The sequence below is a fragment of the Aythya ferina genome (assembly GCF_964211825.1).
Source record: "Aythya ferina genome assembly, chromosome: 4".
Taxonomy (NCBI): domain Eukaryota; kingdom Metazoa; phylum Chordata; class Aves; order Anseriformes; family Anatidae; genus Aythya; species Aythya ferina.
In genome coordinates this window covers 62,074,210-62,097,780 of record NC_140300.1, presented here as the reverse complement: position 1 = coordinate 62,097,780, position 23,571 = coordinate 62,074,210, and the positions used below count along the sequence as shown (strand labels likewise).

Below are 23,571 nucleotides of genomic sequence, written 5' to 3'. Positions count from 1 at the left end.
GTAAAGGGCTTCAGGGAGGAGAGAGGCTTGTTACCATCAGGTCACACAGCCATAGCGTTGGCTGGCCAAACCAGAAGCCCTGATGGCAGGGCTCTGATGGGGCTCAGAGCAGCCCTGCTGATGGAAACACACCTCCGCAGCACTGCAGCTCCTGCTCCTCATTGCAGCTCACATGCAGGTGTGTGGAAGCTGTGGCCATTCATGGGCAAGGCGAGTGAAATAGGATTTCACGAGCACACACATTCAAACAGCTCCATACAATTGCCATCCGTACAATGATGCGGGAGTACTGGGGATGGGGACACTAGGCAAGAAAAAAAAAAAAAAAAAAAAAAAAAGACAAAAACAAGTAAAGTACCAGGCATTGCTTGCTAAGCTGTTTGGCAGGTCTCACAGTCCTGCAAGGATTACACTTAATTCTGCACATACACAACCATCTCCACACCCCTTTTAATTCCCAAACACAGAAGGGAGATTCTGTCCATCACAGAGCCCTTTTTTCCTCTTAGGAGCAAAAAGAAGCCAGGTTTCAGCTGAGGAGCCTCAGTATCTCCCAGCAGAAGAGACACCTGCCATTGACAGCTTGATCTGTTTGGACACTCCAAGAGCCACTACAAAGCACTCCTCTAGCTCTGCGATTCCTCGGCGTTGCTAGGAGCAGGCAGAGAGCCACAGGCACATACCCATAGGCTGCGCTTTTGCTACTAGAGATCACAACCAGAGAGCCTGGAGAGAAACACGATGTGGCTCATGAGAAAAAGCCACAGGTCCAGCCACAGCTCCACTCTGCACTGCTCGTGATGAGGTTTAAAAGGCCTGCTCATGACAACCGAGCTGGCATTCAGTCCAACGGAGGCAGGCCTGCCACCACCAAAACTACTTTGGATGAACAGCATCAGTCAACCTTCAGCAGCAGGTGGAACAACACCAGTGTCAACCAGACCTGGAGGCTCGCACAGATGGGATGAGCAGGGCCTGGATCTAGGTGGAGAAAAGCCACCAACAGCTTCCCTGCTGGCAGTGCCAACTGGTGCCTTCACCAAGCAGCTGCAGGTGGATGCCGAGGGTGTATGCTTACACCTATCTCGAAGATAATGCGTCAAAAAGTTAAACAAGCTCCTTCTATCAGGAGACCGAGGAGACTGAGATGTTATTTACCTTCTCTGCAACCTGTGAAGCATTCAGCTACTGTGACGGCAGTGGTTAAGTAAACAGGAAACCACGAAGGAGACTTGGTCCCAATTGATTCCCCTACAGCCCATAAGAAAACGTTTGAGTTAACAGATCTAATATGATCAATTCATCTTTAGGTGCTACATTGTTGTTTGTTTTTTCCTCAAATACCTGCATCTGTGCTCTAGTGCACAGAAGAATGAGCTTCTGACTATACTCAGCACGGTCTGGTTGATGCACTCACAGAACAGATTGCCATATTTATCTTGGATGCATTTCCCCTTGTCAGTTTGAAACCAGCATTTATTTACATGCTCTCTCAGCAAAAGGTTGCACTCACCATGCGGACAGAACCCTCCTCCTCCTTCTACACAAAGAACTTGCACTAAAGTATTTTTAAACCCAAACTCAAAGCCAGCTTCTTTTAAAATAAGAACGTTCCACCAGGGAACACATGCCTGAAGTGACTGCTTTGCACAGTGCCATCAGATGCAGAAGGACTGATCTCATCTCCTCCCTCTCCAGCAGACTTGTCTGAATTTCCCTTCTCCAGAGCACTGCCAATCTCTGAGTAATCAGGAGATAAAAACACCAGCACTATAGGTGCTGCAAGACTAAAATCTGTGAACACATAGGTGCTAAAGCACACGTTTTCTCTAAAAGTGTGCGACATGTAGGAAAAGACTGGGACATACAACCTCAAAGGAGCACAGACTGTTCATTTAGTTTTGGCCGTGCTTTACTGCTTGCAGTATTGCCACCAGTTTCCTAGTTTCAATGATGGGCTGCATGCATTAGACCACGATGCAGGTGACATGCTTGCTTGTTACTTGTGCATGCTGTAGGGAAAGAAGGAGGAAGCAAAGAGCAAGACAGCTTTGCAACGTTATCATCTTACAACTGCATAATCTAGTTACTTGTCTTTTCAAAGGTTCTCTGCTGCTCACTAACATCTCTCAATCACGACAGTGACATAAGCCTTTCGTTTATTGACACCGACGTGCACTTGTTAAAGGGGCTTTGGAAAAAAGGAGAACCAAACACAAGGTAAGTATGCTCCTCAACAGCCAATGTAAATCACCGAGGTCATGCTCCTTGCCTCCCCTTCGCTCCAAGTCCTTCCTTGGAAGTCCAATGATACTCTTGAGAACATCACATAATGAGACACATTCTCTCAGTGCTTCTTCATCCCTCCAAAAACCTGTTATTCAGAGGCTGCCTCCCCAGCAGTGCTCCAGGGGTGTGTTCTGCAGCAGCCATTCACCTTTACACTGCTGCCTGTTCATTCTGTTCAAATATTTTCCCCGTCCACTTACACTGTGCTGCCAGCTGGCTGCGAGGACCGAACAAAAAACACCAGCAAGGCTACTGAACATCTCCAAACATGCGGCATCAAGTAGAACACAGCACCCCTATACAGGTTATTTATCAGAAATTTCTCAGTCACATGGATTCCACCCAGGAAAATGCAGCCCATTTGTTCAGCATCCCTGTGCCATGTTATTTAGATTACTCAGTGATTTTAGTATTAATGAGACATTTTTGAAAATTGAGGTGGGGGAGATATTATTTGTTTGTTCTTTTAAATGCCCAAGTAAGTCCCCTCGTTGTTACATTAAATATTTCACTCTCTAAAGGTGTTTTCGGGGATTGAAACTGAGATTTCAAATAGACCATTAGCCTCTTTTTTAAGTATAAATCCTGTTATATCTAGACAGGAGTGATTTGGAACAGAGTAATGTAATCTAATGCAATTATAAATTACAGAATTTGTCATGATTTTTAATTGATATCATCTCATTGGGATATCAACCCAAACTCTTAAGTCAACAAAGTCAGTAAACAACTGCATTTCTCCAGTTGCTTTATTCTGATCAGTTGTACTCCTACAGCTTTTGTTTTGTTGTTGAGGTGTTGTTTTTTTTTAAATTATTATTTGGTTGCATATTTTTGCTTTCAGTTTTGTTTTTTATATCCAGAGTGAAGTTCTGCTGCTTTTATTCTGAGAAGGAATAAGCTCTGTGGTAATTCTGAAACAGGCAAGATTTCTTAGGATGTTAAAGAGGAACCATGGCTGGGCCCCCGTTTGCTGAAATCCTTCAGCATATTTAAATCTACCCAAGTCCCCATTACAGGATTTAAATACAAGTTTCAGTTCTTTTTTTAAAAAAACTCTCACGACTGAGACATCAGGAATTCCAAAAGGTCTATCTCAACTCACAGGTAAAGCCTATGAGAGCAGGGTAAGAATTGTCTAAATTTACATTGACAAAATAAATTGTATCATTTGGATTTCAACTTAAATCTGTCAACTGCAGAAAACTCTTCAATTTGGATACATCACAAAAATGAAATAACTACCAGAAAAAAATAATAATATTTAGGAGTGAGTGAAATTGAATCTTTTTCTTTTGGGTTTATGAAGAACTTTAATAACGTTAGTGAGAGAAGAGCCTTCTTCTGCACAGACAAGAAAGTAATGTTATCAAAATACAGGGAAATACAATGGGGTGGGGGGGAGGATTGGCACTGGATCCTAGGGTAGGTGCAGCAGCTGAAGTCATTGTTTTACTATGTTTAGATTGCTTACAGTAAAATGACACAACTCCAAAAACTAAACAAGTCAGCTGCCTGTTTGTTTTCCTTTCCTTCTCTTAAAGAAACTCATGGATTGGTAACTTGAAACGAAGCCAACAAGAAGCCCACATTTCATCCAACTTTACCTGAGGTGCTACCAGTTAAAAGCATTCCCTCTGGCTGACCAGGGCAGCCTCTTGGAGCTGAGGTGCTGGTTCCTGTTGTCTTCCATGTACACCTGCTATACGGAACATAGCCAGAGCCAGGAGAGGGTAATGAAATGCTGTGAGAGGAATTCAAGACTGCTTACATAGGAGCTTTATGGGATGTCCCTTTCAACAGGAAGCAGTGATTTCTGACTACAAATATTATGAATTTATCTGCGTGAAGCTAATGTAAACCAGGCATTTTTGTTGCTTGACTTTCTGTGAAGCGTGAAATATAAAACAAAAAAGGTTCCTCTGGAGACAGAATGGTGTCCGTTTTTAAAGCCACAAGCTGCAGCAGATTTCACATAAAAATTACTTCAAGACAGCCTGCAGGATCTGATTGTTTTTTTTTCTGCCACTTATTACTGAGACAATGCCATGTCCTGCAAGAGATTTCTTACTGTTTTTTGCCTTATAGGCATCTTATTTGACTATGCTTTGCATGCCTAATTGGCTGCCCATAATTTTTGTTTGCTCCACTTAAAGAAAATTAGGCAGTGTGTACAAGTTCATAACATAGTACATGACTTGAGGTTCAGTAACCCTTACACGAAAGTGCTCCAGTGGGCTGATTTACAAGAGCATTTTCGTGTGCTCTTCAACCAAACCAGGATGTATTGAAAACCAACCCTGTTTTATAGAGTAGTTGCTCTTTGTACAAGCCTCATGTAAGAGCTCTTTTAAAGAAGTGCATCATGTCGTAAGACTAGGTATGGTGGACTAGGAACTGCCTGAAACATCATAAGCATGTACTTTACATCAGCTCAGCAAAGAAGTTTAAACTGAGTGCAGACTTTAAAAGCGCAAATAAAACAGGGCACCTGTATACACCTCTATATAAATAGACACGGATATATAAACCTAGACAAGGAAACAGCAACTGTGGGAAATCTTTCCAGCATCTGCTGAATACACCTACACAGAGTGTCAAAATCAACATTTGGATAGCATGGATTTAATACAGGGTTTTCTGCCCATAGGCAAGGATATTGAAGTAGGTCTCTCGGTCTTGCCAGACTGCCTTTTGAAAGAAAAACATTATCTGAAATGGGAGTTCCTCGGTTTACGTCCATTTCCCATTCAGCGAAAGAACAGGCAGTGTGTACAATGTGGGGTGGAGCAGCACACCAAGTGGCACCATTAACCCAGATCTGGTTTTCTCCAGGGAAAACAATCAAGTGCTTTCACTTGCGGCTTCCCAGCAAGCAGCTCCTGCGCTGGTCCTCCCGTGTGACTATTTGGGAGGAAAGTCTCATCTCTACAGCAAGAACCCCACTAAATGCATGAAACCAGCTTAGATCTTAATTTCACTTCTGCAATTACAGGTTGGAGCTTTTCCCTTCCTTCAAGCTTCACAGTCTCAAATGCACAGCTCCTAGAGCTGCACGCTTTCCTCCCCATCACCTCCCCAAGCACCTCTGAGGTGCAGAAAAACATCACAAAACTTTGGGCCCTGACACTAATACCAGGTCTGAGACAAGCCAGCTTTCTGCTATGAGGAGGACAGACAATACCTGATCCAGCACAAAACTGCTCTGGCAGAGGCAGCCCCTACCAGGCAGAAAGCCTGGTTGTATTAAATGTTTTGGACACATCCAAAGCAGCCAATGGAGCTAATGCGCACTCAGCACTTCGCATAGTGCAGCTGCAGCATCTCTGATCCAATACTCAGCACGCCGAAGCGATAGGAGGTTTCATGATATGCTGGTCTCAAAAACGTAATCCAGCATAAAGGATATTTTTAACAGGGATGATTACTGAAATCTGCTTCAATAGTCAACCTTACACGCAGGCCACGTGGCACAACTGAGCAGCACAGAACCATATGCCATGGGCAGGAACTTCTTGAACTGCTCATCGCTGAAATCCTCCTGCAATGATGGGGGGGAATGGATCTCTGCAACCCGGAACTGGTGACTAGATGAAAGTCTCTGGAAGAATAAGTCATTTCTACAAATTAGGCAACAGTTACTCGACACTGCAGGACGCGATAACATTTGAGATCGCATCAAAAAGATTGTGATCAGAGCACACAGATGTAAGAGTAAGACAGACGAGGCAGAGTCACCAGATCTGAGCATCAGCGTGTGCACAATCCAGACAGAGGAAAGAAAACTTCTCCAAAAATATTAGACGAGCAACAAAAACCAGGGGGTTCAGTGATCAAAGCACTCCAAGCCAACCTCACCTTCACTTGGCAACAACTACTTGTCCACATTTTATAGAGACTGCCCCCCAAGGGAGATGAAATCTCTTCTGAAAGAGGACACTTGCATCATTCCCAGTGCATGCATAAAGATGCTAATTTAATAACAGTCAATCAAAATTGCTGCAGACCTAATAGCTAGAAATGCAAACAGCCAAATTTCAAGCTAAATGCCGTTATTTGCCTCCACCACCTGCAAGAGAAGAGTAAAATAAAACAAGACGCTGTACAAATTTGCTGAAGAAACATTGCCAGAGAGGAGAGCAAAGCAAAAGAAAGTCATTTCAGAGCTGTTTGGGAAGAAACTGAAATAAAGAAGAATTTCCTCACTTCCACCAATTTAAGCTCCTGTCAGAACAACACAAAAAAAATAAATCACAGCCCACAGCATCATGAACCCGGGGAGCCATTCTGTCTCTTAACTGCGCCAATTATTTAACAAAATACTGATTATGCCAGCATAAGCCCCAGCCCCCAAAGGATGCAGGTCCTTTATGAATGACACCCACAAGAATCATTCATGGGAAACGCAACTGCAAGTGTCTGTCCATTCTGCACCACCACAGCAGAGTTGTGACTGTTCCAGTGTGTTCCTAGGAGTTAGGATCAGACAGAATCAAGTGTGTTTGATCCCCAGCTATCACTAAACAGACTTGCAGCCACAGGCAGGGAAACCTTTCTGTTGCTCAGCATTTTATATGGTGATATCAGAGGGGCATGTACATGCATGGTTTTTCCAGTGAGATTAGAAAAAGTATCTGTCACGGAGCACCAAGAGCCGGGATAATACAGTCTGGGGGAACCTCACTGCCATGACTACTAGCCTCACAGAAGAGCTCATCCATACATTCCCTCCCTTGACTGCTCCTGCAAAGAAAGCAAGCAGAGATTTTGTACGCTTCCCGACCAAATTCCCAGCAGGGGACAAGAGTGAGCAAGCCACTGACATTAAGGCAACACTCCTTGCCCTCCTGTGTGCTTAGCTGATAGAGTTATGAAGAATGATACGCTGTAGTGACCTACTACCTTGACTTTCAAGTGTGGTGCTGGTCAAGAACATACCAAGCCCATAATCTTTAATCTTGGACCTGCAGACTATCAATCAGCCAGAAGTGAGTTTGCCCTGACCACGCAGGGGCACATGACTGCATTTCTGCTGTATTAGTCAGCAAACAAAGCGATAGGGGATTTTTTTTGCCACCAGGACAGGAGGAACATGACACAGCATAAAAGTAGAGTGGTATAGGCAGACAACACATGATCCTGCATAAAGTTAACCCATTTAAAATGGTAAACTCACTTTACCAGCAAAATGAGTTTGCTGCTGGATTGATGTTTTGCTTCATGGGAGAGTAATATTCTTCATTTGGTTCTAAGTGCCCTAAAGCTGGATTTACTGTATCCACCAACCACAGCCAAGAGCACATAACTGAACTGCTGAGCAGGCAACATCCAAGTTTTAACAAGACTGTCCTCTAGATGACATCCATTTAAGGGCAGCCCAAAATAGACTTACTCATGTCAGCTTAAAACAAGACAGAGAACAAAACAATAACCCAGAGCTGAAAACTAGGTTCTTGCCAGAAAGCATTCATGGCTACTTCTCATGAACTCCTTTCTAGTGATCATTGCCATGAAGAGCCACTTGTGGAAAGAAACCAGTAGCAGCGATACTGACGAGCAGCACTGGTGCAGGAGGTCCCGGGTCCTCCACAGTAACCCAGAAACTAGTGCAGTGCCTAACAGGCTTGTCTAAGAAGGGCAAGGAGACTTCTGGAAGAGCAGAGAAAACATGACTCTACCGCAGCTATTTCTTTCAGACATCTTCATTCACTCTAGGAATAGCCTTTGAAAAAAATTTTTTTTCCCGTGAAGAGAGCAACAAAAGTTAAGACCATTTGCATCTTTCTGGGCCAAAGGAAGGCTATTCACATTACACAGGCTCTTGTAGCTGTTTCACAGCCTCTCAAGCGGATCTGTCACTAGAGTGAGTTCCTCTCTGTATGTATCAGTGGCTGATACTCTTTCAGACCCCAGAAACATGACAGGGTTCTTAGTCCCTATGCACAAATTTCCCAGGCAGGCCTAAAACATTCTACCTGCAGTCTCACGTACTATACTTGCACAAGTCTGATACACCTGCAAACCTCACTGGTCATCTTTAACTAGAAATCCTCACTTCAAAAGAGGGTGCAGCTGTTCCTAACTCCAGCTAATTTTCAACAGAGTTTGGATGCGAAGCTGCCTTTTGTCCTTCCAGAGATAAGGTCCTCAATAAGCAAAAGAGATAAAAGATACTTCTTGGTAACTCTGGCCAAGTCACACACACCTTAACCACCAGCTGCTGATACTTTCTTAAATGCAGAGCAGGCCCGCCTACTGCTGAACCAAGCCTGTAAAACTTGACGTAGTCACAAATTTCGTAGAGACATCTGTTAACAAAGAACTGCTTTATGCCCAGCACCTAATTGCAATATGACTGTTTAAAGGTAAAAGGAAAATAGTCCATGATAATATTAAGTCCCAGTTATCTACACCATTATCTTGCATTTTTTATTGCCCTGCTGAGTGGAATGACTGGTCGAGGAACAAAGCCAGAGAAATTCGGTTGATACCACAGTTCACAACTACATACGCAATTCTGAGAATTTCAGATTACGGGTCAAATCCAGGACAGTACTGAACTCCTCCTGGAAAATAGGAGGTACCCTTCCCGAGTTACGAAGCAAGCCTCCCCAGAAAAATACTAGGTTGTTTGCAAGCCAGGGCATCACCATACCAGGAATACTTTAAGCAAAGGTGTCTTACTCATAATTAGGGATTAAAAAGGCAGGAAGAGGTTTAAAAAAGATGGCTTCATTTGTTGAAAAATAATAACAGAAGTTTGCAGACTTCGCCAAAGCCTTTATGCACTCCTGCTTCTCTCTGCACTGAAGGCTCAAAGGACCTTCAAGTTACTTGCCAGCAGATATATTTTCAGCATGATGACCATAAGAGGGTTTTGCAATGCTTTTTTATAAATTCTATACCTAACCTTCAAAGAATTGCACAGGCTCTGAGCTCCTCTAGTTTGATCTTTCATTTGAGTAATTACTGTAAAAGCTGGAGACATGATCTCCCTTTACTCATTGTCCAGAGAGGATTCTGACACTGTAAGACACAGCTGGGATTTCCACGGAGTTGTTTTGCAGTGTATTCCCTTTCAACAAGAAAATATACAGTGCATTTTTGGCACAGAGAAGAGATGGGTGATCCAAATCAAACTTTAAAAATAAGGTTTCACTTTTGCAGCAATTCCTGCCATTTCACTGCTTCTGTGAAACATTTACACTGTAATAACATGAAATGGTTACATGCCCACTCCTTTAATTTATACTGCCAACAGGGATAACCCATGGAACTGAGCAGCCAGAGCATCACAGTTGCAGTTCAGTGCCCACAGAAGTGAAGGAAGGGTGCCTGGGCTTGCCTACATTGTCAGCGAAGCGCGGGCCCAAGCCTGCACTCAAGCCCAGGCTTGCTGACATTCCTTCCACACAAGCAGACGCTCAGCCTTAGCTTCCGAGCACTTCTCCGAAGGAAAATTCGAGGCCTACCACAAAGCCCAGCAGACCCAACTTTTCCTTCACGCCACCAAGCCAGTACACTGTGGCACACCAGCCAGCATCGTGAGCCAGTCTCTGCGTAGGCATGGTATGTGGATGCTCCACCTGGAAAGCAAGGCTGTGAGCAAGGGAAGCTGCGCCATCGGCTTTCACATGCTTACATACCTACTCGTAGACTCAAGCTCCAAGCAGAAGAGTGACACTGGCAGTGACAGAGTTGGGTGTGCCACAGGTTGGTCCTTTCTCCTGCAGCCCACTGGGATGGTCATTCTCACCGCAACAGGAACGAGACGAGACCTCCACGTTTTCAGTCACGTATCCGAGGGACACAAAGTAATCTACTGAGTCTCCTTGAGTACTCAGCCTTCCTTCATTCTGCATTCAAGGCTTAGCTAAATTTACTTCAGACGCTTCCTTCACCCATGTAACATAATTTTTAAAAGCACTCTCTTTCTGAATAGATCTATTTTCCATTTAAATGTTAAAACCTTAAGTCCTTCTACAGTTACACAAGCTATGTAAGTTCAACAGAGTGAAGTGTCAGTGATTAAGATGTTAATCGAAGGAAGTGTTTTCCAATTTCAAAACAGAAAAGTCACGTGCTCACCTTTTCCTCTACTACATTAACCCAAACCCTCTTTTGTCTGACGTGACACCATATTCAGGACTCAGATTCATCCTATCACAATGTCAAAATCCACTTCTCTAGGCACAGTTGGGTGTAAAATAGGCCACAGAAAGCACCCTCAAAGCTTTTATGCCAGGGAAGGCAGAAGTTGTGGGAGCTACGCTGCCTTTCCTTCTAAAACCCTAACGGCAGCCATCCAATAAGTAAACCTATCACATACTGTTTATAAAAAGGCCAAATACTATTTCCAGCTGAGTAAGAAGCATTTACACAGCAATGGGAAAACCTTCACATCTATCATATTCCTTCAGAAGATGTACTTGCTCTTTAGGAAGAACAATCTTTTCTTCTGAGCACATTTGGGTGATGTATATGTCAGTAACATACTGAAGACGTAAACTCACTCTGGAACAGAAACCATTTAAACCTAATAGTCTGCTAACACCATCTGTCTATTCAAGATGTTTTCTCAGCAAAATTAGAGATACTATCTGACAGTACTACAGGTGAACTCTGTAACTTGAAACAGAAACTCTACCACCACCCTTAAAGTCCCAGTCAAGGATGCACTGAATACTTTGCACAGGTCTTCAACCAATTTCCAACCTCACCTCAAAAGCAATTTATGGTTGCATCCAGACTTTGTTCATACACCGAATAAAGGGAAGGTTGGCATTCACCCTTCAGGCTCAGTTCTGCCAGTTCTCCTCACTCACTGCACTATCTCACTACATGCTTCTCTCGCTCATAGCACTGGAGCTGGTTGCACAGACCTCAGTCCAGCAAAGCACTTCAGCTGGCCTTGAAGTTCCATCAGTTCAATTGCTCCAAGGGCAGAAGTCACCTGTGCTTTGTGGGATTAAGGGAACAGCCCCACAGAAGTCAACATCCCATGATCCATATCATGAACCACAAGGAAGGTATGAAAATCAGGGCCACTGTTCTGAGACTCTGGATTTCCAAACCTTCTCTGTGCACTGATACAGATGCTGACCTCAGCTCCATCCAGCTCACCGCTGTTTTAAGCACACGTATTAGCAGCATTACAAGGGCATCTAGCACCACTTCCACATCCCACCACATTGACCCTTCACCCAGGGCACTGCTTCTCAAACTCAGTTATTATTCACAACCCAGGCCTAATAGATCACGAGATGTTAAACGATTTATGTGAAACTACTCACAGGGCACTACACGCTGTATTGTTGTGCCATTAAGGCTTTGGAACGAAGCTTCATTGGGGACAGAAGAGAACAAAGCACCCATCTATTTCTTCATTGCTATTATTGTTTCTGCCTTGAAAGACACACAAGCTGGGCTATTTAACAGTGCTACTGTTCTTTAGCTGTTCTGTTTGTCTGCTGAAAGCAGGAACTGTCAGATGTGGAAATGATATCAGACTATTCAAGTTTCACAACAATTTGGGTAAAATTCACTTCATTAGCACAAAATTTGCCAACTATGAGACCTAAGTAAGATTTACATGTACAGCTCCCGTATACGTGTATTCAATTCTAGTGCAACGGAGGTTTAATATGCTCAAACACTACTTTTCCTTGAGCTACTGAGTAACTATTTCCCAACTTCAAATCTAAACACAAAGTCTTATTATATTTAGCAACCTTGATGAAAAATCTCCATGCTTACGGATAAAGGTTGATGATGTCTCTGAAGCGTTATATAGGCACAGGTACAATAAAAGCTGTTAACTGCAACCTTTTGTTCAAGGTTAAGAAGTGAGACTAGAGACTAAGATCAGTAAACTTCAAGAGGTTATTAAAATAAAGCAAAAGCATAAAGAAACTTAAGGCGGAAGCATTCTAATTTTGAAGTTGCACACACCAAGTAGGATGACAGGCAAGTTCTGTTTCTGCACCTACTATACAAAATGGACAAAACATGAATATTTTAATAAAGGTCATTATCTGACATGCAAGACTCCATTCATTTTCTTTGACTAAACTTGTACTTAGACAAAGACTTCAATTTAAAAAGATTTGCATGTTTTGTTCAGAAAATGGTAGCAGAAGAAGATAAGATAAACCAGAGGAGTCAACTTGAAGTGAATTAATATAAATATTAGAAAAAGTTGTTGCACATGCAAACCCACTAGGCTTTTGGCATCACACCAGCTCTTTGTGACAGCTTATAAAAGAACACAAAATTACATCTCTGCTGGGGAACAATCACACAAAATTTCAGCCTGTTTCATTAATTTGGCAGATGAGCAGTGGTCACTTTTCACAGGTCAGAAAAAGGTATTCCCACCGTGGCCCTCACAGTTCAGAGCACAGTTTGCCACCCAGTTATTTGTGTCCATAGCTAGGCAGATCATGGAAACATCCAAGTTCCCAGCTTAGCAGTATGAACACTCAAACTGATGAAAAAACAAAGTTCAAAACCACCCCCAGAAATCCTAAGGCAAAGAAGTCTGTAGCTAATGGAAGTGAAAATAGTAACTGAGAAGCTGAAAAAGCAGTCCCTGAATAAGCCTAAAAAGCAGCAACACAGACAAACCTGCTCTAATTTATAAATAAATGCTATTTTTTCCATAGTTTCTGGATGGATCATCTCTTTCTCCTCTGAAACCCAGAGGAAATATTCACTGTGGACTGTACCTTGCAGGTATGGATTTATTATCAATGCTGTGTAATGCATTAAGACAGCATTTTAAATTTCAGAATATCTTAAAGTATTTTCAGTTATCATGGTAACATTAGAATTGAATGAAACATTTTTTTGAACCTATGTTTAATGGGGGAATAAAGCTGTTTTATTAAACCTCACTCTGAAAAAAGTCATTTGAACAGTCCCCATCATCGAGTTCAAACGTTCAAGACTCACTTCAAGGTGCGAGACACATGGATCAGGGCTTATTTAAGGACAACTAAAACTTACTTCAAATTGTGTTAAATACATAGTATTTAGCCAGCATATATTATATAGTAGCAAAATAGATGTATGAACCTTTCTCCCTGTAAGTGCAGCTGTACAATACAACTAGGAATTGAAATGCTGTGGCTTAGAAGACACTACCACCAACAACCTTAACTGGTTCTCTCTTATACACACACACACACACACACACACAAAACACACATTTCCCCCTTCCGTCTTCCTCTTATTCCTCAAGCAGGATTAGCTCTGCTAACAGCCCAAACTTCTGCAATTCTGATGTTGAAAGTTCATTTGAGCCACAAATGAAAAGGATTCTGATTTTGGTGAAGTCAGATTGCCTCTTCTGACGTTTCTGGTGAGAAATGATGTTGAAAGTAGGGTTGTTGGCACTCACCTTCGATGACCCCAAGAGGATCAGTCATACTCACACAGCAGTGTGGTTCACAGATTGACCATCATCTGCTACGAGATTTACCCTCCATTTACTTACACGGCTATAAATTTGGACAGAAACCTGCAATACCAATCCAAACAAAACTGAGAGCTGTATTTCTCAGGTTTCTGCTAGTCCCATAAAACCCACACAAATGGCCATTCCCTCCACTGGTAGTTCCTGCGGCAACTTCAAAAGTTATGTGAAAAACTAGTAATTGCAGAAGAGTAAATTCAAAGACATTTCTATCTTTTCTCTTAATGAAAACCAAGAAGACGGATGATACCATGTGCTTTTCCTGGCTCGGCAGAGCATCAGAGTCATTCAGTTAAGAAGCGCCCAATGCAATGGACAGGCTGCATTTAGATGGGTGTCTCCCAGACCCAGAAGGCAAGAGCACTTCCAAGCAATGGAATATCCAGGTAAACAGGTACTAGACACCGTGCCAAGCACTTTTATTTCACAGGAGGTATATTCATCGTAAGACATGCCTTGCGCTAATATCCAAGGCTAACATTAACAGTTAATTCCATGTTATATCATCCTTGAGCTCCATTTCCATGCGAGCTCTGACCTTGAAGACTGCGGTCACTGCTCAAAGCTGCTATTCAATATTGAGTCGTGAAGGTCTAGGGAGATGATGGCACAGCTCTAACCAAGAGAGGCTGGGGAAGAGATTCAACTACGTTTCTTTACATTCCCTGGTCTTTAACTTTGGCCGTATGCGGTTTTATGATGTAACTGGGTGCCATAACCATCTTCAGTGCTGTCCAACAGCAATAAAAAGTATTCCTGCCACAAACAACATACAACCCTGAGCAAAGTCAGTAGAAATGAGATGCTGCAGCAACTCAAAGTTCAAGGGCAGGGAGGAAGCACTGCTTTGAATGGTAGCAGGACTTTGCCAGAACCCTGATAATAATATTATTGCTGTATTTTCATTTCAAGCCATACAGCTAAAGATACTTAAAGAGAAATACCTCTACCTTCCCATTCAAGTTGTTTACAAGCAGCTCAAAAGAAAAGCTTTCCTTTCTACCAGACTAGCACAATGACATCAGGCTACCCACAGAGACACACTCCTTTATCAATATTAACTGTAAACTGCTATTACTGGATTTTCAAAGAGCACTCCTTTTGAGCCTTCTAAATGGATGTGAAGCTGGAAGCAGCTAATTGACTTGGAACGAGAAAACCTGATAGCAGTTATCAGAACTCTTTTAATTCCCTCAAAGCAAGGCTCCAAATTCTAAACCTAACGCACAAAGAAAGTACATGTAAAGCAGGTCACTGAAGAGTGACATGGACGCTATCTTGCTGAGGCAATGAATTCATTTTTACCAGTGCAACAGAAGTCACGGCCCAATGCCACGGCACCAGAGTTAGAATGCTGCAAATCTTGTTTTCAAGAAGGCATCTCTAAACCCAGTCTGAAGTCCTCTGGTGTTCCCAACCTGTAAGAAGGAACTCTGACACTAACCAGAACTTTAATTGCTTTCTTGACAGGAACATGTGCTCCATATAACAGTGTAGTAACAGGCAAAAGGCCAAATCCACTCTACCAGACTGGCACACAGTTCACGCAGGAGGAGCATCACTTTCTGTACCCACATGAATAAGCATTGTCACAGATACACCTTGCTTTCACCCAGGAAATCCTTCCTCTATTGAGGAAACATGTCACCTTCACAATTGCCTGTCTTTTGCAGGACAAAATCTCTGACTCTAACAAGTGCTACCTGAAAATATAGGCTAGCAAACTTATTGGCAGAAAAAGAAACTTAGGTTTTCCTCTTGATGCCCACACATGGTAATTTTCATTCACATCCCTGCCCAAAGCACCTTCCAGCTTGTTATTTATTGCAGGTCTTCAAGGTGGCAGTATAGTTAAAAATCCGTCAGACGGAAACACAAACTGCTTCTCCACCACTGCTGAAAGAACACGTCTGTACGTGAGTAAGGCGCCCTCTCTGATAAGTAGGTAGATCAGAGAACAGGAGTTACAGATTTTCCCTTCTCACAGGGATGATGTCCTTTGAAGTGCACTTTATGTACAAATTTGACCTTTTCTTATCAGCATAAGACATCAGGAACTGAAGCATTTGCCCTACTCAGACAGTAGGATTGCAAAAGCGCATTGAAAGTTCCCTTACTGAATTCCTTTAAAAACCCCCCTATGAACAATATCAGAATGCAACACAAGTATATAAGGGATTTTTCTGACTGCACACCCGTCTCAAGATTTAAAACCATAACATGGAAGGTTAAAGGAAAAAGTCTTCATGGTCATCAGCTGCAAGAAACACTGCCGGACCTTGCTAGGAGCTGAATGGATATGTGCACAAGGTGTTAACTTGCTAGGAATGCCCTGTGCACACATATGAGAAGTTCATCCTTCCTCTCCTCCCACTGAAAAAAAAAAAAAAAAAAAAAAAAAAAAAAAGCCAAATTTCTTTCACACCCCACTTTCACCTCTGGACAACAGCAAGGCTCAAAGCTGTCAACTCCTTCTAAGCGATCAGTAATTCCTCTACAGTTGTCAGCCCATAGAAAGCTTGGAAATGCAGCTTAGCGTAGCCTCCTCCCTGAAGTCCAGGCACTACTTTTACAAACGTGAAATTCCCATCTTCCAGGAGTGAAGGAAATTCAACAAGCAAATGCCTCCCATCATATTTCTTTGGAAATATAAGAGTAATTTTACTTCTCATTTGCACCTGAACGGGGGGAGCACATAAATGCATCACTGCAGATTGTACTAACACTCGCCCCTCAGATGACACTGAGGCTCACAGGCAGACGAAGTGCCATCCTGTTTAGTTTACTGAGAACTGAAGTCAGTAGCTGAAATAAAGCCTTTCAAAACTAGACCCTAAAATCTTCTGGCATGATAGAAGTCACTAGGAAAACTCTTCCAGCACTTGCTCCAGCACTGGATCACAGGCAAGAGGATGAACAGAGACCAATACAAATTGGTCAGTTCACGCAAGCAAGCACGCAGACGAGCGCACACGGCAATGCAAACAACCCCATTTAAACACTCAGCATATGACTGGAAATTATTACGACAAAACTAATTCTACCATGAAATAGTTGCTTGGGTTTGGGAGCCTTAAGGGTTTCTTGTTGTTGCTGGAGGGGGGAGGTGTCTGTACCTCACTCTTAATGCACAAATAATTTCCTTTTGTACACCAGCCAAAGTAAAAACCAGGCATATTCCTGCAGACTATCACATCAGCAATTAGCAAGTGGCAAATTCTATTGCTGCACACAACACGCAATTCTTGCATTTTGTTAAATGCAGCTAGCTTTTTTTGTTTTTAAATTGTAAATTTGTACATTTCAGGAATATCCAGAACACCAAAGCCACCAAGCAGTTAGCAGCCTACAAGCACAATGCCAATTTAGATGGAAAGTAAACTGTGTCTCTGTGAAACAAAAGAGTGTAACTATCTCCACTAGTGGAAGAGTTTTCCGAGGGAGCTGTTACTGCTTGCCTTAGGGCCCAGCCTCGTTACCTCCATGCACCTAACTTTCCTTCCAGGAGCACTTCTGCAGAATGAATAAATGGAGCCCCTCCTGCACGTACAGATGGCTGCACGGTGACTCGTGCCTGGGGCTCCCTGAGCCCTACAACTTTGGGGGGCTGGAGGCACTTGTGGGACCCCGGCCGCCTCCTCTGCCCCCCAAAACTGGGCACCCCAAGAAGCCGGTGTAAGTACGCCAGCTTCTTTTGGAAGCAAGTGCTCAAAGGATGCGCTCCTACCAGAGGGGAAAAGCAGTAATAATTAACGTTGGCGTAAAAACCCGACAAAGGTATGTGTGAGTGAAAGCACGATTAAAAAGTCCCATTTCCATGTTGGCTCTCGAGCGGAGAGCACCTCTGGAGTGCCGCTCGCAGCAGGAAGCTCACACAAGGGAAAGACAAGAAGCGAGGAGCTCTCCTCCGCCGGTTTAGAGCAGGGAAAATACTACCGTACGGCCAGCCTCCAGCCGGCGCACTGCAAACTTGCGAGGAAACACCATTTCCTCGGAGCGGGCGCTGCTGACAACTTCTTAAAGCGCAGATAAATTAAAAGCAGAAAAAAAAGCGCCGTGCCTAACCCACCGGCACGGCGAGCTGGGCGTGTTAGGGACCTGTAGGAAGCAGGGCGAGGGGGGATCGCTCCTCCGCGTCGCTCCGAGCGCCGGGGGGCTGCGGCTGGGGTGCGAGCCCAGCCCGGCCGGGGGCAGGAGAGCGGATGCTGGGGCCTCACCTGCGGGGCTCGGGCTTGCGGCGTTCCTCCAGCTTGGCGGCGGGCGGGGGCCGCAGGGCGGCGGCGGAGCGGCGAGAGGAAAGCGGCGAGCGGCAAGAGACGGCGGGGAGGCTTCAGCAGGCGCTGCGGGGCATGGCCACCCGCACCCGTGCGCCCGGGGGCGCGCACAGCCGCCGGGCCGGGGGCTGCTAGCGGGAGGGCAGGGGGAACGGAGCCGCCGCCGGGAGAAGCGGCTGTTGTGGCGGTGGCCGGCCAGAGCCGCTTTTAAAGGCGCCCGCGGGCTCGGCCGTCCCCTCGCCCGCTCCCATCCCGTCCCATCCCAGCCCCCGCTCCCTCCCCGGCCGCTCGGGCAGCGGCGCGGCGTCACGGGGCCCCGGGGCGGGGAGCCCGGAGGAGGAGTCTGCGGGGCCAGGGATGGGGCCGGGGGCCGGCCGAGCCTTCCCCCGCCTGCCGCCCGGCCGGGGAAAGCTCGGCCGGCCCCCGGCCCCAACCCCGTTCCCGTTCCCGGCCCCGGGCAGGTGCCGGGGGCTGCCGGCGGCCCCTCGCAGCCGGGCGCGGCACAATTAGCGGTTTGCGAGCAAGAGCAGCTTGCAGCAAGACCGCGCTCATCGCTGTACCCCAAAGCTTCAGGGACAGGTGAGAGAGCCCCCGGATAGTTCCCAGCGCCGAGGCTCGCGGCAGAACAGCAAGGGACACGGACAGAAAATGGGACTCTTGTAGGTCTGGAGAGCACAGCTCCACTTTAGGAACTCCTGTCCTTTAAGTAGCTGTTTCTGAGCCAGCAGTGGGTTTGCAGTGGGTCGCTGACAGCATAGCAAAGGCTTTCAGCTGCCTGTGACAGCCAAGTCTTTCTGAGCGATGTTTCATTGCAGCCAGTGACAGCCCCGTGTTAACAAAAGAAAGGCACTAACTGCATTGAGAGGCTTTCCAGAGCCAAGCTCCAGCCCACCCCACATTACATCCTGCCCCGTGCCAGCAGCCCAGCGCCAAGGTTTACTCTCACCGCGGTTTAACTTTTAATGATATTCCCAGTTTGCACACTTACAACTTCACTTATACCTACAAACGAAAGGGAAAGGTCCCAAAGAACAGACGTTAGCTACTGCAGAAGATCGCTGTTGTTTCTACTTAGCAAATTCTTCCCTCACACGCGGCGTTGAGCTCCCTTGGTAAAGCCCCTCTTGGTGCTTGCCTTGGGCAGCTGGCTTTTAGCTCACTATTTCAGTAACAAATCTCAATAACTCCCGTTGCACTTCCATTTCCTCATGGTTTGTTATACTTTCAAATACTCTTATTTTAAACCTACGCATTTATATTTCTGGCTAAAAAAAAATAAAGTGTTTTGGCGCTATGATGCATGATTTTCAGACAGTCTTTTAGATACACCATCACTACACAGAATGATCTAATACCCTACCAAAACCATTTCCAAGAGTCCTTACATCAAGAGCCAAGGCAGCTATCTCAGCCAAGTTTGAAAATGAGCGCACTCTACATACACAGAAACGCCCAAGTAAAATGACCTAATAGCCCCAGCCGGCAGTGCGATGGGCACACTCAAAGCCACTAGCTGGACCCAGCTCGTACGACCATGTGCATGCACATTTTGACAGGACTTGACACTCTGGCCCACATAGTCCCTCTTAAAAAATCATCCAGTTGTTTCCAGTGTGGTTTTTAGTTTGTTTGTTTGATCTAATAAACTCAGATGTGCTCGTCACTCTGGAGTAGAGCCTGCCAACTTCCCATTCACAGAAAGGGCACTGGAGAAGCAGTTTGATCTGTGAAGGCTCCAGCTGGCTGCTCAAACACACCTTCTCAGTCCACTGGCTTCAGCCCTGCACACAAAGACGTAGCAAAGCCAAGGTGTGGCTTTGTGTCCCAATGGCCTTCCTGAAGCCTAGCCATCACTAAACCAAGCCTCCAACTCACGACAAAGGCGATACAGCCTGCGTAAACAACTGCACAGGACAGGCTGCCACATTCAGCTAAATGTCCACTGATATACACAAGTTACGCTTCTGCCTTCTTGTCCAGCACACAATTTTTCTGAGAATGTCAGAAAAATTGTATGCTGGACAAGCATACAATTGACGCAGTAGCCATGACTCAGCTCTCGGTCATGGCTACTCCTAAGGATGTTGGGGTTGCGTTTGTTTTGTTTTAAAAAGATACAGGAATGCAGCTTGCTCTAGCTGTTGAATTCTGCAGGATGAGTTCCTCCATTACACAATAAGCTCAGTATTAGAGCTGAATTAGTCCAATAGCATCAATTTTTCTGAGAATGTCAGAAAAATGCACATCAGTGACAGCATTTGACATTTTTATTTATACGTTTGATATTTGTATGTCTAATGAGAATGGCCAAAGTTACAATGGTAAAAAGCAGAAAATACATAAACGCACATGCTCAGCGCAATTGGTAAGAACAAAAACCTTTGCCTGTGAGCAGGTTATTCCATAAATATATCCTGCAGAATTTCTGGTAGATTTCTAGGAAGCCGCTCGTGCTGACCACAGCATGTCAGAGACAATGCTGAACTAGATGGAAACTGGCAGCTCCTGTATTTCCAGGGTTTTGTGGAGACTACTGCGTGAAAAAATATTTGCACTGGATTAAGTCAGGAGTAATTCTGAGCAAATCAAGGAGTTTCACAGGATAAAACCATTTCAATAGAAAGAACTAGGTGCAGAGACACTACCGCTACACTTGCCTACAAGGCTTTTTGTGTCTTCTTTACTTTGTGGACAAATGGTCAGTGCTAAGTCATCATTGACAAAAGCAGGCTCAACCCTGGAAACGCCTGTGCGTGCAGGCAATCCTCTTAATACGAGCAATAACAGTCAGGCGTGTCATCAGGACTCAGCTCTCGGTCATGGCTACTCCTAAGGATGTTGGGGTTGCGTTTGTTTTGTTTTGTTTTTAAAAGATACAGGAATGCAGCTTGCTCTAGCTGTTGAACCCTGCAGAATGAGTTCCTCCATTACACAATGAGCTCAGTATTAGAGCTGAATTAGTCCAATAGTGTCAATTTATACAGGCAAGCATGAAAAACAATCCTGTAGCTCCAATATTTGTATTCCCCACTTCAAGTCACCCAAGTGGCTTCAAGGTTGGTGTTAAATCACCAAACCACTTCCCAGGAACTCCAGATAGGTCACATCTCCACAAGGATTGCTGATAACTGGTTGGTAAAGGTATAATGCAAGTAAACCTGTTGGCTTCTGAAACCCGATTAGCAGGTTCTGCATTTTCTGATAGTCCTGCCTCGGTTAGCCATGAAAACACCGTTCAGTGCGGAGCTGACTTTTCCATCTCCATTAGTCCTAATTCAGCATCCTGACTGAGCTTCTGCCCACTCACCATGCAACCGCAGACAGGGCCAAAGCAGCAAATCGTCACATTCCTGCTGACTTCCCCTGCACAGGGTCACACTTTCATCTTTCGAAGGAGGCAGAAACGAGAGCTGATGGAAAATATCCAGCTGAAGAGAAACAGAACTGAAAGCCAGAGACTTACGGTTTTGCTACGGGTACTTGATGCGATTATAATTAATAATACATCGCGTCTGCCTGAGAGACGTGAGCGATCCTGCCGCTACGATAGCCGTACATGATGCCACACCTTTGGAGAGGCTCCCCAGGCAAAGGGGCTGCGAGGCTGCCGGCCCGGCGGCGCTGCGCTGGGGCCCTCTGCTGGAAAGCTGCCCCCGGGACGAAGCCCCAGCCCCGGCCCCCGTCTTTCCGTGCCGTTTTTGCCTTTCCCTGCGAGCGAGAGCAGCTTTCTGTAGGTTTCCCCAAGAGCCCTGGCTGCTCTCGGGTGCTTCGCTGCTGGAGGGCACGAAGCCAAGGCAGCTTTTGGTCGGAGAGCCAAAAACGCAGGGCTTTGTTACAGTAAAAGTGCGGTTGTTTCTACACCCACAGAAACCACCAGGGCATAGGATGCTGAAACACACGCTTCCGCCACCTACAAGAGTTGGGATAGTGAAATAACACAATCTCCCCCTCTAGAATGAGGGAAACAGGAGAGGGGCTAAAAAGGAATAGGGCAGCCCAGCCGAGTGAAGCGCTTTGACATGTCATCTCTCCTCTGCTGTGGAGCCAGGACATGCAGCCAGCAGCTCAGCAAGGACACAGGTTTTTCTCCCCATCCTGAAATGTGAGAACCATGAGGGTAGAGCCAGCCCCCTTGAGCACAAGGCAAACTGCATCTGCATGGATATATGGAACAGAACTGGAAGCATTTGGTGCTGTGCGATGGAAAAGGGCTGATGAGAGGGATAGTATTTATGTCAGGAGGATTTGTTCTTTAGCTGTCACTTTGATCATTTTTTCTCTTCTTCATTCTTCAGCTCACGGCATCCTGGGCCAAAAGTACGAAAGCTGTGAGGCGGGGGCCAGCATGCCCTCAGTCCACTTGTACAGCTCCTGCACCGTGGTCCAGACCGATCCCCCTGAGCACCAACTCCTTACAAAGTTGAACAAAATCCTTCTCACTGTGCACTTGCTTAGGAAAACTTATATTTTAGCATCAACTGGAAGAATATGGAGACATTCTACCCACTCTCAGTGTCAGGCCAAGCCCACCATGCCTAGCACAAAGCTGCCAAAAAACAGCAGCCCCCTTAACCAGCTTCCTTGCCCCCTGGCTGAAGATCCCCTCCAGCAAGCAGATGGCGACAGGCAGCATTAGGGACCAGCGGATGTCAGTAAAACAAACTGCCTGCTCCTCTCAAACCAAACCCTTGCTTCTCCTACACTGATAGCATCTGGTCTTGAGCACAGAGTATCCTGTAGGAAAGAGTAACTGGAATGCCAGCTCACTGCTATCCTTCTAATCCAAGACCACATCTTTTTCCGGACAGGAAAAAAAATCCCAGCAGAATACGTAACGGTGCCAAGCCCTGAAAGGTGTGACATGGTAAGCTGCCTCTGAAACACAACTTTCCTTCTGATGCAGTTGCTGACAAGACACACACAGGGTAGCTCTTGGCTTAGCTAAGGGATTCAAACCTAACAGTTTTTCAGCTGCTAACATCCAGCTATTATGGTCTTCTCCAAAATGTGCCCTATATCTGAGCCTCCATCAAGATGAAATATTCTGCAGCCACCCCCAGCATCCCCTGAGGTTTGGAGATGCCAAATGGCAGCAGGAAGAAATGTGAAATGCAGGGTGCCACAGGAAAATGCAACTTCCTTGTGAAATCCCACTTCCTGGAGAATGTTCCCTCCTCACAAGGCAAACCCACTCAGAACTGGAAGACTTTGTATATGGGTGAATCTTATGAAATGGAACAATCATTTGGTGGAATAAGCCACAGACTGAATATTTATAGGAAATGCCTTGGACAGAAATGCTTATCTCCGCAACCAGAGTCAGGGCTTAGGTGGCTTCCTCTTGTTCAAACAGCAGCGTCACTTCCACAGATAAATTCTGGTAAATTCTGAGATTCTCCACCTCTCCGCAGCCATGTATGTACACCTGAGTATCCTTCTCAGTATTACCTACCTCCAGACAATTAACTATTATTTGATTTCCAGAACTGTTTGGGTTCATGTTCTTAGAACACCATTTTTCCTTACATAGCT

The 23,571-nt window shown here is 45.1% G+C and overlaps 1 protein-coding gene across 3 annotated transcripts in view; it reads right to left on the bottom strand.

The window, feature by feature from the left end:
* SLC4A4 (solute carrier family 4 member 4) overlaps positions 1-23,571 on the bottom strand; it is a 224,422-nt gene that overhangs the window by 175,400 nt on the left and 25,451 nt on the right. The window contains exon 1 of one of the 3 annotated variants that reach the window (XM_084519334.1): positions 17,983-18,277. The exons of the other annotated variants lie outside the window; for them this stretch is intronic. The gene's annotated coding sequence lies outside the window, so the exon portion shown is untranslated. Of the gene's footprint in view, positions 1-17,982; positions 18,278-23,571 lie in introns of those variants that run through there. 3 annotated transcript variants of the gene reach the window in all.